The sequence below is a fragment of the Ciconia boyciana genome, chromosome 8, assembly GCF_034638445.1.
Source record: "Ciconia boyciana chromosome 8, ASM3463844v1, whole genome shotgun sequence".
NCBI classification, from domain to species: Eukaryota; Metazoa; Chordata; class Aves; order Ciconiiformes; family Ciconiidae; genus Ciconia; species Ciconia boyciana.
This window is the reverse complement of record NC_132941.1, coordinates 12,198,521-12,215,231: the sequence shown is the minus strand read 5'-3', so window position 1 is coordinate 12,215,231 and position 16,711 is coordinate 12,198,521. Positions and strand designations below refer to the sequence as shown.

At 36.8% G+C, this 16,711-nt stretch overlaps 1 pseudogene; it reads right to left on the bottom strand.

Annotated features, from left to right (window-relative positions):
- Positions 1 to 4,639: 4,639 nt before the first annotated feature.
- LOC140655565 (NAD(P) transhydrogenase, mitochondrial-like) lies at positions 4,640 to 14,689 on the bottom strand (annotated as a pseudogene).
- Between the last annotated feature and the right edge of the window lie 2,022 nt (positions 14,690 to 16,711).

Below are 16,711 nucleotides of genomic sequence, written 5' to 3'. Positions count from 1 at the left end.
TGATCCCAGCTGTTGTGGCCTTCTTTACTTATGCAGTGTGGGATATATTAGGAAAGATTTGCCATCCTCACAAACTTAGGACTTATACAGAAAAAAAAATCCAAAAGAGACAATTAAGTGAGTGAAAATTAAAACCACAAATCATTAACACCCTGAACATTGATTCTGTGTGTGTGTGTGTTTTTAACACTGCAGCGTTCTATTTGGAATTCACTATTTTGTTGCGAATAAAGCCTCTGACCCTTTTAAAAATAATTTCTTTTATCTTCAGCGGACAAGTATATAAACATCTTGACTAATAACAAATTTCTAGGACTTTGAGTGTTTTCTGTTGGATTTTTTAATGTGATTATACAAAAACAACAGCACTTAACATTACTCTCTACAGCAGCCTGCTTTACTGGGGGAGGCACTTTGGCAGTTCTCTTCCTTTTTTTCCATATCCCTCTCCTTTCAGAGGCCCCTCATCATGATGACCCATCCATTTGGCTAAGGGCTGCATGCAGCTGCATCTGAAAGAAGCCAACTGTATTCTTGGGTCAGCTGGAGAAGTCTGCTTGATTACAACTGTAGGTATATGCAGTGCTTCTAATGCCTGTAGCTTAGAGGAGAGAAGACCTACACCTCACCTCAGGTTTCAGCAGCAGTGCAAAACAGATCAGCCAGCTACATAGCAAGTGCTCAATAGCTTCAGGCAATCCAGTGCATAAAAGCTGTGTCATTTAAGGATTTTCTCCTACATATTTGGAACCATAGTCTTTTGCTTACATGCATTCATAAAATACTATAAATATTTAAATACATAAAATACTAAAATACTTTTTGTGATTTGTTATAATAAAAGAAGAATGATTAGCTGGCACATTTCAACTCAGTGGCTATGCTGTCCTGTAGATGAGATGTGTGAAAACTGAATGTTTCCTGATCTCCGTTAATATTTTCCATGTATAGTCATCCTACAGAAATTAAAGTCTCCTAAAATATCATGACACAAACTTTTTTGTTAGTGTTGCAAATTGAAAATGAATGTTGACCAAAGCTTGCCATTCTTGGAGAAATCTCAGACTGAATAGCTGATTACCCTGCATAAATCTTGGCAGTGCCTGGTTACCCATTTTTAGGAAAAGCAAGAGATTTTTTTTATTTTATGAGAATTAACACAAAGAGGGAGGCCCAGTGAAGTAACTTCAGTAACTTCATGTCATATTTCTTTGCTATAAACCAGTACCATTCAAAGGTTAAAAAAAAAATCCATTTTTGTGCCCAAATTCTTTGTATTTCCACTATCCCCAGCTCTACGCCAGAGGTCTTCATTATTTTTTAAGATGAGAAAAACTCCCAGCAGAGTTCACAGATGTAAAGTGAGGCACCGTTCATTAAGGTCTAATCATAAAGAGCAGGTCTGACTTACATCATAGCTGTAATATACATCAATAGTAAAACCTCAAAATTCCAGGATATGACAAATGGCATAAACCTGATGAAATTAAGATTAGTGTAGTCTTAGATCTAGGGCCTTGATGAAGCCTTTTGCCCTATGCTGTATCATTACAAAAGGATGAGGACTGTAGTACTGCCAAGATGTATGCTGTATTATCAAGTGTGATACTTCTAGTTAACCAACATTTTTCATTAGAACTATAACATTAATTATGGTTGTAATTCACTACATCAGGAAGCCTTCAGCTTTCACTAACGTCACATACATCCAGGACACTGTATTAAATGGGTTTACTGGTGACAAGTAGGCACCAAGTCCCAAAAATGTTGTACTTTCTGAATACATCTGAACAAAAGGTTTCACTGGAAACATAGCAAAGAAGAAATACAGGCTTGTAGTTTGTGACCAAACATTTGTTATAACTCCCTTCTTAGCTTATATTGTATTTTTAATGTCTATAATGTAAATTTTCAAGTCTCTTGCATGTTTGTACACCACTAAAATAAGAGTTAATACTTAGCACTAGTCTGCAGCAGACAAGAAAGCAAAATCTGTGCCCTGAAACACTTAAAATCAAGGATAAAAGTTAGCATCAAAGACAGAAGAGTAGACTTGTCAAGGTGAAGCTGAGCAATGCTTTAATAGTGTGCACTCAGGTAGTCTGCAAGTAAATGACTCTGCAGGCTTAGGCTTTCAAAACAGATTTCAAGGTAAAGAAAGATGGTACTCTCTTGGAAAGCTCAGGACACTCCAGCTTCTGAGGAAGCATAGCATATAGGTAGGAACAGAGGTGATTAGGCATGAAGTTGGCTAATGATTGTAGAGGTCTGTATTTATGGGCAAAGCCCAGGGAGGAATGACTGCTAACATCAGATGAGACACAGGTGGCATATAAGGAGAGAAGAGGTATTTCACAATTTTAATATTTGGATAACAAGCATGAATTGGATAGATTCAAAGGAAGTGGAAGCAAGAGTTTGACATAATTAAAGTGACAGCGAACAGTGAAATACGCAAAATGTTATGCAAGACCCGAGGTAGCTTGAAAAGCCTACTGTTGAGTAATTGAACAAATATCTGAACTCTCACCCGGGGTAATGATAGAATTAGACTCCTTTATCATTTCAATAGCTTGGTCTAATCCAGCTTCAGTGTAAGTTTCAACAATTTCCATAGGTTTCCTTCCTGCTGTAGATGCTGTGCCATATCCACCCAAAAATGACATTTGGCAAAGATCCGACCATGGTCTAAATGTGAACGTATTAAATGAGCATATTGGTAAAAACAAGAGTTCCAAGTCCATTAAAGGAATCCCAAAATAAATAGTTCATTTCATTTGCTCTAAATTCCCACATAGTTTGTTTGGGAAGGCAGACTGCATTATTCTTCAGCTCATTAAAGTTTACTTTAACAAGCTGTGAAGCTGATACAGCAATGGTTCAACAGTTCAGTATTTCATTGCCTTTTTTTTTTTTTTTGAAAGCTTCAGCATCCCACTTGGCATAAAAAAAATCACACATTTCAAACAGATTTTCAGATACACCTTTGAGAAACCTTGTTTTTCAGCCATTTTTAAACAATTGTTCTTCTCCTCCCTAAACTACCTTAACATTTTTCCCTAGCAAAACAAAGATGTTCTTTGTTTAAATAACATCTCCCCTCTTGCTTGTTATGAAACAGCACATTTTCCATTTCCTCAAAGTCAGTTGCTGGGTGAGATCCTTCAGTGAAGGCCATTCAACATTTTATAGAATATTAACTTACATTGTTGGTTTTATGAGTAAATCACATTGCTGTTATTGCTTTTCCTAGTTGTTTCTAAAGTTCAATTGCCAGATTTAGTGTACTAGGAACTGTTTACACACAGAATGGCTAGAATTTGGGCAAAGCTATGCAAGGTCTCTTATGGTATAAGACCACCACTCTGATCTGAAGGAATCAGCTCTCTCAAGGCCAGTAGTTTAATCTCCATGCTGACACATGAGTGCCAGTCAATGCCCAGTTGACCATGCCTGTGACCGGCAGGAATATGAATTGTTAGCATGTTTACACTGTTCAGTGAAGTGCCACGTGGAAGTGCTTGAGCTATGGGTAAAGGAGCTACTAGAAAGCAGGGCAAAAATGCCCTCTGCTAGGAGAGCAGAAGGGCTCTCCTAGCACATATATACTGCTTGCAATCCTTGAGTGGGCTGGATATTTCTATACAGCTCCGCATCATGCAACCCAGACATATTCTGATTTCTTTGCTGTCCTTGGCATGTAAGGAGTTAATTTGCCAAATCCTAATTCTAGAAAACCCACCAGACATCTATCCAGTTGTCATAACTTTTCATTATTTACTACCGTTATGAGCAAAATTCTGTCAGGCAGCCAGTCCAGTCATCCAATCTCCTGCAACATCTTATTTCTAAAAGTTTCCAAAGTAGATGCCCTAGTTTTATTTCACAGAGAAAAGGGGACAAACTAGTGGCATTTCCTTACCACACACACAATGCATGACAGGATAGCTCCATCCAGAGGAACCAATCAAGGTACCCACAACTGTCATGACTCACGTCAAGAAGAAATCCTTCTACACACAAGGCTCAGCAGAGTAACTGTTTGGTATTTTAGTAAAAGGCGTTATCTGTTCCACCTACAGCTGTCAGTGTCAGTCCCTGCAATTTAGTAAACACCACATAAGGGAAAGAAAAATTAAATTCATATTTCAAGAAATTATATAATTCCTAAAATATTAAATAAGTGAAACAAAAGCAAATAAAAGTTCATTCAAGCACCCAGTTAGCAGAAGCTTGTTACCTCTGATCATTATTGGGTTTAGTCATGTAAGCAGATACACCTTTAGAATTTTTGTTGAAAGATTATACAGGCATAATAGGAGCTGAAATCATTTGTTATTTTGCAGGACAAGACCCTTACTCTCTTATTTCTTTCCAAAACTAGTCCACAGTTACAGCAATGGCTAGGATTACATATACATCTGACTAGATAAACATCCACAGCTTATTTTACAGCACTGCTGCTGGCTAAAAAGTTTTGGATCTCTGCAGTGTGGTTTGTGGGATCCTGCAGGGTCTTGCAGACTTGTTACAGAATTTCTATAGGGCTAAATAAACATTCTGCAGAGTGCTTTGTTGATTCCTCATAATTTATGCCAAATTTTTCAGCTAACATGCAAGACTGCATTGTGGCTAGCATTCAGCAAGTGCTGGATGTGCGTGCAAAAACCTCACATTTATTTGCAGTGAAGAGGTTCAAGAATTGCTCTCTTGATACTATTAGCATAATTGAGGAGAGCCCTGTGGCACCAAGACTGCACACTAATCCAGGAGTGTAGCTTGGATGCAATGTAAAAATTATCATACTAGCCATGGATGCTGTCAGCAAGCCAGCATTCAACTAGTGGTGCCCAAGTAGAAATGGTGCTGAGTTCAGCAAACCTGGAAGCAAGCATGCTGCTCTAACGCTGTATTGACTTTAGCACTAAAATATTCTTAATGCTAAAGCACTAGAAATTAAGACAGGCTACAGATACAGAATAAAAATACCAAAGACATTGGTCTCCCTGGAAGTTAGTTTAGCTGGAAGAAAGATCCACCTATTGCAGATACAAGACAAAAACTTGGGAATTTTTTTGGAAGGAATTCTCAGAAATGGAAGCACTCCAGCTCCTCTCATACTCCATGACTCCTTCTATTTCAGCCTTGTTAATTATGGGGAAAAAAAAGCAGTTAGATATATGACTGCCTTGTAGTAGCAAATAGGACACAGTAACTGTTCAGAATACAAAGCTTCAATGGCTGTATATCATCGCAGTAGGAAATAATTGATACATAGGGACCTAAAAGATCTCTTACTGCAATTCCTCTAGCCACTAGTTGTTCACTTCAGAATCTTAGGAGTAATGCTCTATGGAGTATTAAGTCTAATCTTAGTTAAACAAACACTCTCTAGCAAATCCAGCAAAAGAAATCCTTGAGACCAACATCAGCATCTCTCCTAATCAACACAAAAGCCAAAGTCTCTAACCTCTTCCTCCTTGTGTTCCAGTCCTACCAAATTTGTAAAGCTAAGTTGTATAAGACTACTTCCCTCCCCTCGCAAAGCCAAGAGAATTAGCCCCCAACTCCTCCTAGGATTCAACTGTATTTTGAGAAAAACAAAAAAGGGCATCCAGTGAACTTTATCCTAAATTTCATATGAGAGGCTAAAGTAAAGAGTACCCAGCAGTTTTCCATAAGCCACTAAAGACACACTGAAAGCTACACTCCAATATAGTGCCCAAATATGCCATAATTTTGAGAACCTTGGCAGAAGGGTGAACATCAAGGTGTGGGTATTCTATCACATACTCGGCAATACATGTAAGAGCTGCTGCTGCCAAACTAACCAGACTGTGAAATGCAGCTACAAGCTGAGGAAGGGCAGAGATTTCAATTCCTTTTGCAATGGTAAGACCTGCAAAATTAAATGATTTAGATCCAAAATAAAATATTACATTGTGTTTCATACTCAAAGCATAAACAGACCATTGAGCAAGAAAGGACTGTTTACTTCTTAATGTTGTTTTCCTTTTCGTACAATGAAATAGAAATATAATAGTTATAGGAAATTTTAACCTAATTTAAGTCCTTTCCAAAAATACATTGCTAGAACATTTTGGGATGACAGCTTGTAAGAAACAGAGCCAGAACAGCTCTTTTGAAGCCACTGTTTCTTACGTATGGGAGAGAGTTGTGTGAATGCACCCGCCAGAGTTTCCAAACACATTTTGCCTACAGAGAATCAAGGCAGGTCAAATGCCTCTGAACGCATTAGAAGACTGCCACAATCTAAGTGACAAACTGGCAAAGAAGCAGTACCTTCCCCTCTTCTCTCTTACCAAGTTTCAACCTCAACCTTTGAGAATTTCTATTGGCCTCCATACTATCAGATACAAAATCCTCCTTAGAGAATCAGCATTAAAACTAAATTAAATTTTTCAAATATTTCTTTTCCCACAAATTAATAAATTCTAATTTAGATCAACTGTGGCAGTTGGTAGATTCATAACAAGAAAATTGTTTCAGTTGAGAAAATAAAAGGAAAGTTCCAAAAATATCTAATTATTTCAGTGCTTTTTGAAACATCAATTTTTTCATTTCAGAACAACATTCGACTTCAACAAAACTTAAGCTTTTTATCAGCAACTAAGATCTTTCACCCCAACTTATACCCCCCCCTTAGTTAAGAGTGCCACCCTTAGGAATTCATATACTTTCATAATATATATTCCTATCCTCTCAAAGAATAGTAAATTAATTAATAAAATTTAACAAGGATGCTGTGAATTGAGTACATATACTGTATAGAAGTATACATACCCATTATGCCACTCAGAGCCATGCCTATAGACATCTGTGCATGCACTTCTTGTGAGGATTTTGGTGCTCCTACTTCTGCTTGCTCCTAAATCTCTGACACCCCAATCATACCAAGGGCCTTGCCAAATCCAGAAGTGTGCTGACTAGACAACCCTGCCAGCACTCCTACACAGCACACAACTGAGCTGAAATACATCATCTGAAAAACAAAGAAAAAAATGAACATGTAGCATTGCTGTACTTCAAGCTTTACTCTTTGTAAAGGAATATATAGGCATTGAAAGGCTTGTAAAATCCCCAAGAGGACTAAGAACCAATAGTTTATCTTTAAAGATGAGAAATATTTCTTCTTTGTTTATTAATGCAAGTGAATATCCATTTCTGATTATAAGACTTCTGCACATTCCTCCCTTCACATTTTCTGGTTTCCGTATTTCTTTATGACACCAATCCACCAAGCAACCATGAAACTAATTAGCATCCCCACAACTCAGTTTCAAGATCCATTGACATATATTTGAGTACATGTTTTCAATTATCATCAACACTGACGTATTGTTTTCTAATGTTAGTCTACAATGCCTCAATTACTGCCTTATCCTTTATTGTTTTCAGGCTTATTTCTTAATACTCTGTCCCAAGAGAAAAATACTTATTGCGTTAGTTCAAGCTGAAAGATATTACACCTTTACTAGATTTGCCCTGCACTCGACAAATTTAAAATTGTTTTAGCCATTATATTCTTTATGGGTTAAAGCAGTGTATTTTATCAAGCTAAATATAAAGTTCTGATTCTCTCATATTTTGATTTTAGATGTTTTGATATAAAAAATGCTCTGAAATTCCTCCATTACCTCATTTAGTAAACACGTAGTCTTCCTTCTGATATTTAAAGAGCACATGGTGACTTAATTTTAAATAATAAATTGTCTTTTAACCTGCATCACTGAATGAGTGATGCAGGTTAAAGTTGAAAGTATGATCCAAAATAATATAGTCAGAAAAATCCATGATGCTCAAATCATAACTAACAGACAAATATAGCCATTCGACAACATTCTTAGAACATTCAGAAAGGCCAAAGACCATGTGTTGGCTGATATCTTAAAGAAATATTTATGGGCTTTTCAGAAGTCTGAGTCCAAAGTCTTAAGTCTGACAGAAGGCAAACTGTCATATAAGGATATTAACAATGCTGAGATGGAGCAAGTTTACAGATACTGTATCCTGAGGAGATTTGGCGTTAAACAGAATAGCTGTATGACTGTATTGATGTGGCTTGTACTATGGCCTGTGGAAAAGATGCAACATAACAAGAGGCAACATAACAAACTTTCCAGAACACATCTCAAGTACTCATTTGTAAGATAACTGGAAAAAAATATCAGCTTCAGTGATTTCATACCTTATCTTTAAGAAGAAACAATGCAGCATATAATTTTGATCCAGTGTTTATCTGATTATTAACCTGGTCCTCACAATGCCTCAGGTCAAAATCTAAGTGTAAGAATTAGAGTGTCCTTTATTTGTATGCAGAATATAAACTGAAAATATCTGCTACTGCTTCCAGTTCAGTCTGAGCTCTCTCAGTCTTTGAGGCATTTATTACTTTTAAGATTTTATTGATCCATTCCTTCTGTGTGTTATAGCGCAGAGGGAAATGTTTTACTTTATTCTTTTAATACACATATGAGCTATTGTAGTATGGTAATACAATATCATTTCGAAGAATGGAGTTCCAATGTAAAACTAACTGTGAAACAACCATTTGGAAAATAAGCTTTGTTACTATGTATATTGACTGCCATGTGACCTTCTGATAAGTTCCAGGACATCCATCAGATTTCTCTCCAGTAATGGTATTGTTTAAAAAAACTTTAAAGAATTAATGAAATCTGACACTTCATTTCTTCCAGATTTAGTGCTGAACACTTTTCTAGGATGTAGGAAGCCTTAAGGGCAGGTAAGAGAACCAGTTCAGGTCTGATTACTATCAGATTGTTTTCTTCCCAAAATACTTCCTTTCTCTGTCTTTAGTAAAGATAATTGCCAATTAGATTCTACCTCGAATAAGAAATAGCTTAGTTTTAATAAGTTTTGAACAACACATGCACCTGGAAGTGGATTAAAAAATAAATAAAAGTAAATACGGTCTCTCTCCTGATGTACTTACACTGTAAACTAGATACAGATTGGTACTTCTGCAAATGAATTAAGTTCTTTGACGAATATGTTTTTGCTTTGTAACTGACTGAATATTATAGAACTGGGAATGCAAAGCTGTTTTCTCTTGAATGAAACATAGCACAGTCAAAGGAATATGTTCAAATAAGGACAATAGAAAACAAAAAGGCTATAAAATTGTTTCCCTGGCCCCAGGGATAACAGATTCCATGATCTAATGAAGAGGGATGGCAAATATTTGCCCATATAAGTGAATAGTTTTCCTGGAGGGCCTGATTCTGCACGTACCCCTCGTTCCTCACTGCTTGTAGCATTAGTATTTCAGGCAGAATCAGACTGTTTGCTTGCTCGTATGACTAGCTTTTCTAGCCAAGACCACCCTCCTAGTTTTGGATTACTTAACTATTGAACAGAAGAAAACTTAATGTTGAGTAACCTGTTCAATGTTATGTCCAATGGCATAGAGAGATACCATATTATCCTATAAACACTGCTTTAGGGAGAAGGCAGAGATAATCATGTTCTGGAGTAGGTCATTTGAACATATACAGCATACTGTGTAATTAAGAAACCACCTGTTCAGAAATATAAATTTTACCTGTAAGAATTAGCAAGTAAAAACTCCTGGGAGTATGCTTTCTTTCTCTGCACATCCCTTCACGTTAAAACTGGCGTAACTATCATGTTGTATTCTGCAGCTTATTCCAGCTGCAAATTCAGTTCCTATATGGTGTCAGACTTTACCGTGTTTTCCTTTTAGTAGGAGCGTTTTCAATTTTATTAACTATTTGTGCTCTTTTTGAATTGATTCCTTTTTCTCTCTCAAAGTCAGACCTTCCTTATCCATCTTATTTCCTAAACTACAAGCACGGCCATGGTACTATATATGGTATGTTTGCTTAGTTTTTTCATTTTCTACTTAGAAGGGATCGTGTGTTGACTGTTTATGCTATTTTTTAAAATTAATTTTATCAAATTCTACCTTCATTTTTCCTTGAGAGTTACAGAACTTCATTCTAGATTATGTTATCTAATTTATCTGCTTTTCCTGGTCTTAAGTTTTTAAAACTACCCTATAATCTTTTTAATAAGTGCCAATAGCTTTTCATCTTCCATTAGAGAGAACCCATCATCCTGTTGTAAGCTCTATCTATTCCATAGGTTTCCTAGTTTCTAAAAAAAATCTAAAGATGTCTGTCTTTCCTGTCAATGCAGACTGTCTCTATGTGTGGTTTTGGGGAATATTTCGGAAAAACACTAGCATGAAGGTTCTTGTCTTTAATCACTGAAAAAATTGAATTGTGTTTCTTCACCTTTATCACATCACTGGCTGACCACAGATTACTACTCAGAAACTGGCTAGATAGCTTACGAGATCTGCTACATCTGCATCCACAGACAAATTACTATGAGGTTTTAATTAGCATGACAAACCCACTGATTGAAACAACTGATAAACAAATGTCCCAGCACAAGGTCCAGCAGCTGGGTCGGGGCAACCCCTGGTATCAATACAGACTGGGGGATGAAGGAATTGAGAGCAGCCCTGCAGAGAAGGAGTTGTGGGTAGTGGTGGATGAAAAACTGGACATGAGCCGACAATGTGCACTTGCAGCCCAGAAGGCCAACTGTATCCTGGGCTGCATGAAAAGAAGCATGGCCAGCAGGTCGAGAGAGGTGATTCTGCCCCACTACTCTGCTCTGGTGAGACCCCACCTGGAGTACTGCGTCCAGCTCTGGAGCCCTCAGCACAGGAAAGACATGGACCTCTTGGAGCAGGTCCAGAGGAGGGCCACAAAAATTATCAGAGGGATGGAACACCTCTCCTGTGAGGAAAGGCTGAGAGAGTTGCGGTTGTTCAGCCTGGAGAAGAGAAGGCTCTGGAGAGACCTTATTGCAGCCTTTCAGTACTTAAAGGGGGCTTATAAGAAAGATGGGGTCAAACTTTTTAGCAGGGCCTGTAGCAATAGGGCAAGGGGTAATGGTTTTAAACTAAAAGAGGGTAGATTTAGACTAGATATAAGGAAGAAATTTTTTATGATGAGGGTGGTGAAACACTGGCGCAGGTTGCCCAGAGAGGTGGTGGATGCCCCATCCCTGGAAACTTTCAAAGTCAGGATGGACAGGGCTCTGAGCAACCAGATCTAGTTGAAGATGTCCCTGCTCATTGCAGGGGGGTTGGGCTAGATAACCTTTAAAGATCCCTTCCAACTCAAACCATTCTATGATTCTAAGAGAGGTTTCCAGCATGAAACCCTGTTTGAGGAGGAGTAGTCTCAGTGCAAGTGTGATCAAACTAAAATATGAAAGTATGTTTTGATCGTGGCTATTTACAATGAGCCCTTTGAATCAACTATCTTAACAATCTATCCCTCTCCATTGTGCGCGTCTGCAAACATTTTTGTTACAGGTTTGCTTCTGGGCACTAAGTTGCTGACACAGATACTTTTTTAATCTGAAGTTTTCCACACCCGAGTGCTCGATTGCACCAAAAGTCCGTAATTATCTTTCACCTCTTTCACAGAAATGGTGAGCATGAAGACATTTCAGGGGCTGTCCTAGGAGTTCAATACTTTAAAAAATTAGGTTATTGATTTTGACACCCTATTAGTAACATAGAAACCTAACATTAGACGTACTGAATGTCAGAGATAGGTATGCTATATGGAAAAAATTAGTCAATTATCCTAGAAAATGCTTTTTCAGAGCAAAGGTCTTGAATAGTGACAACTGACTTCTACTACTAAAACAATTAAACTACTCACACAAAACTGTACATAAGGAGTTGTATGCTCAGATTGTAAATTCCCACATGCAGCTTTGTACTTCTATATCATCGCAAATGCATGTAGTATCTCAATTCGGCAAAGTAACCTAGCTACTTGTGTATCAATGATCTTTGGAAAATTTAACCTAGTAGTTTCATCAACTGAAGAAACATTCTCCTTTTCTGGAGACATCTTCCTTTTTGGACAAGACCATGCAGAAAGAAGCTGGTCCTATGCAAGGTGAAAAAGCAAAGGACATAGACACACATACCTGAGGTGACATCAAAGTTTTCTCAGCACATCTTCTCACTATTCCCATTAATTTTTAAACATTTTCTTCTCTGGCTATCTTATCACTCACAGAAATGTGTATATTTACTGTAGAGACAATGGATATAAACGTAAAGCCAGTGCTTATATTGGCATTCCTATATTTACAAGCAATGATCACTATACAATCGTTTGGTTGCCAGTAAAATTTCTGTGCATGAATATGCATCATGGATCTAAGTAAAGATGAAAACAGCATTGTTTAGTGCCTGGAGTAAAAGTTTTGAGGCAGGAACTCATAAATTCTAATCTCATTTGTAATTCACTTTGGGTAAGTCATTAACCTTGTTTTGACTTCCTGTAGGTCCCTCCTAATGAAATTGAACTCAAATCTGTCATAATGAAGCATACAAGAGAAGAAAGCAGCAGACAGTACACTTAGCAATAATAAATACAATTTCTGGTATGAGAGGCAAATGGAGGCCAGGTGTGGCTCCCTGGGTAGTGTGATAACCACAATTCCAAGCAAGAACAAATCTGGTCACCATTTGAGTAAACGAAGGATTAGGAGAAACAAGCATCAGTCCTAAAATACCTGCCAAACCTATAAAGAAAAAAGTATGCACTCAGAAGAATAAAAAAAGCACTTTTCTTTATTAATAATAAAATAAAACCAGGCATAGAACCCAAACCCTACTTCCACTGCAGTTGTGTCACTGACACCCATGGCAGCGGAAGGCATTTCCTGCACATGTTTTTACATGCATAACTTGTATACATTGTTTTTGCCAGAAAACTAATTTTGGAATAATAGAATCTTTGTCAACCTGAGGATGAAGTGGGGACCCCAGGATCCAGCAGATGCATATGGGACTGCCAAACTAAATTTCTTAAATAAAAAAATATTCCACTTGGGCAAATATGGAGAAATAGTTCATCAAAAAAACCAAAATTAAATATGTCATAAATTCCCCTGTGACTTCTCACAACCTTTACTGCTTTAGTAGGAATACAGACCACAGTGTAGCATCTGAACATTGTTAAAAGATGCAGACCACACAAAGAGTTCAACAATACTTCCTTGGGAGAAAATATTATTGCTTCCAGTACTAATCTCTTTGACCATATGTGTTGGTGGTTTAAGGAAATGTTTTTCCCTCTTTAGGAAAAGACTAGATCATTTCATTAATCCAAGATAATATGATATTTTACTTGGAGACATATTTTGTCATCACTTGCACAATGTTTTATTAAATATACCCAAGTCAGCTCTGAGCAAATCAACGTACAGTATGAATTTCTCCAATCAAGACAAAGCCCAATGTAGAAACGTATCACAGTCTCACTCTTGGACATCACAGGAGCTTAATTTTCAGTTGGATTATCCTTTTAGGAAGTTTTTAATAAAAACTTTAAAATTTGTATACAAATCACCCAATATTAATCAAAGAAAAGAGATCCTCAAACAAGGATGATACTTTGGACAAAACATTTTAAGTCAGTGACCCTGGGAGGAGGCAGTAAGGAAGGTTTTTCAGATGCTGTACAAAGCTTGGTTATGGAATGGTTCACTAAGTGAAACAGACTTCCTTCTCTTTTTTCTTCCTTTAAAATCAACTTTCTGTACCACCAAAAATTGCTTTCCTTGAACTAATAGATATTTCTACTGTTACTCATTTACCTTGAACAGGAGCTTTGAAGGTAGTGAACCCTTGATAAGATGTGCTATATGTATCCTTTTCTGTTATCATTTGCATTATTCTTTTTTCATTCTTATCATCATTTTTAAAGGCAGTTAATGCAAAGAGCATAACAATCTTGTTTATGAGGAAAATATTATTCAACATAATCAAAACCTTGCTATATGATTCATTTTCCATTTCATACATATATTTCAACACAGATAATGACATCTGGAATTATGCAGCATATACAGGCCCTGATCCAAAGTTTTTGAGAACAGTCTATGTTAATTTCAATTGTCCCTGGATTGGGTCCCTAACCTATACCGTATAGGCTCTTTATTTCATACATAATTAATATCAGAAGAAGTTTCTTGGTAACCAAAGGTATACAATGATTCACCACGGATCCAGAAAAGTTAAATTTTTAGCCTTTCATTCAATTGGAAAGCAACATGATATGTTAGCAACCCTGATTTACCACTGCCTGCTGCTTTTCAATATTAATCCACACTACCTTCCAGGAGCTCATTGTATTTTTACATAATTATTCCTAGCATGGCTCATCATTTAAATGCCAACCTGGCAACAAGAAATATAGCTAAATTAACTCCCTTGTACCTTTTATATAAATTCTGGCTGTGGTGGTCATTTTCCTAGATTGTAGGAGTATGGCTCTTCCTGTTCTTGTGCCTTTTTTTTTTTTTCTTAAATAGAAAGGAGTGTTGTTCTTGGGAAAGGTTATTGAAATAACACTTTACACCTTTCTGTGGCACAACAAAACAACCATTATGATGGATTCCTATTGTATCTTGCCTTTGATTATATTATGGGGTGACCCTTTAGGCAAAGTTCTGTCATGGTTACTCATTTGTCCTTCTGAAATTAGTGGGATGACTCACATGAGTAAATAGAATGGGATTTGGCCTTTACCTTATGCTGATTATGATAAACCTTGGTCCGTAAAATAGCACCAACCATTGTATTCAGTCAGTTGTAAAAAACATCTTTGTGTTCTTACTGCACCAAATCTGGCCTGATATATTTCAGATATAATACACTTGACGGGGGGGAACAACAAAAACTCAAAAACACACACACAAGAAAAGCCCAGAAAACAAACATTAAACAAGAAAACCTACCTAAATCCTAGACTACATTCCTTAAAAGCTGAACATGAATATGCTTCTCTTTACAAACACTTTCTTAGCCAAACAGTAATTCCAGTCTGCCAATATTTAAATGCTTAGCATGACTGTACTTTGGTTTAATGCTGCCTGCAGGCAAATATGGATTCCTGTCAATCTTCAACTCACCATGACTACAGAAATTAAGCTTTCCTCTTTACTATATCCAAAATAAACTTAACTGAAAAAGAATCAGTCTATCTCAAGAAACATCTTGCATACAGAAAATTGCAGCCAACATACAAGTAATATCAGTTTTCACAGATCTTAAGGCTTCCTCCTGATTTAACTGTATATCTAGTTCCTTTTCTCCTCCCAGAATAAGGGGCCAAAGGATGTAGGAAGGTATGAGGGCTACTGCTATTACAACAGAGACTACACATGATATAGCCTAATGACATCATATCAGGGTTGAAATACATTTCATATTCTGAGGCTAAACCCCGGCTTGTTTCAATAGAAAACCACTGTATCTTTATAAGCAACAATGCTCTACCTCTCCTGACCTTGGCACAAAGACATAGTTAGTGTCATCAAACCATTTGGTCTTTGAAGTAGTTGCATTACTTGAAGTCCTTTTGAGTATCACACACAGCTCACCTATTCCTACTTGTCAGCACCTTTGTTCAATACATACTGATTTGAGTCCATAAACTGTCTAGCACTTGAAGTCATATTGCTTGCTTAAGGCACAGTTCAGTAGCTCAGGAGATGGGCTGATTCTCAGTAACACATTCTTTAAAAACATGAGTTTAAAGTACAACAGTAATTTTACAGTATGAAAATTTTTATAAATCTCTTTTTACCCCATATTTTAGGTTTTGAAATATGCAAGAAATTCTCTTCACCACATTATCACGTAGACATTGAACAATAATGTTTCTTTGGAATTACTAAACTCACTAACAAAATCACTGCTTTCATACAACACATTTTATATGTTTTTATCAAAAATGTTTAAGTGGTGTTGAAACTCACCTTCATTACCAAAATTCCTCTAATGACATGATCAATAGCCCCATAATCTAAATTGTCCTTTTGTTCAAGTAAAAATCTTCTTTCTCAGGAGAAACAGCTTTAATAATTTCAAGATGTTATTGGAATAAAGGCTACTGGCTTGAGTAGCCATTCTACTTGGCAAGTCCTTGTAACCAGTGTTCACCACACCCTGATGAGAAAGAAAAATAAATAGTTGTCAAAGCTTTCATGTATTGGAAACTTTTCACGTGTTCTCCACAGATCTGATGCCTGTTTTATACATGCTAGTAAATCAAATTTGCATATTACTACAGACATAAGTTACTAAAGCTTTCTTTTACAAGTTAAGGATTCTGTTTAAAACTAATAGCTTACTCTGATGCATGACCAAAGAAAGTCAGCAATTTTGTCAGGGAGCCAGAGACTGAATGAGCTGGGAGGCCAGTCAGGGAACTGGTTACAAAACCATATGGTGCTTATTTTTGAGAATAAGAAATCAACTACTTCTTCAAATTCAAAAAAACCTCATGATTGTCTGATAAGAATCACATTGCACAATGTGTTTCACAGATTAATTGCACTCCAGTCAATCCCAAGGAAGAAGATAGAAATACCTTCAAAACTTAAATTCTTTGCAAGTAGATCTGGATTAAGATCATGTGTCTTTAACATCCCTTCATATTATTATGAATGCAGAACATTCAAAAAACCACAAAAGAATTCTAATGCCATGCTCTGAAAACAACTTATATTGAATTCTGATCTTGAACACTGTACCCTAAATTATTGTTTCTTTCTTTCATTGCATCATTCCAGGATAGGCATCTGGACATTGCAG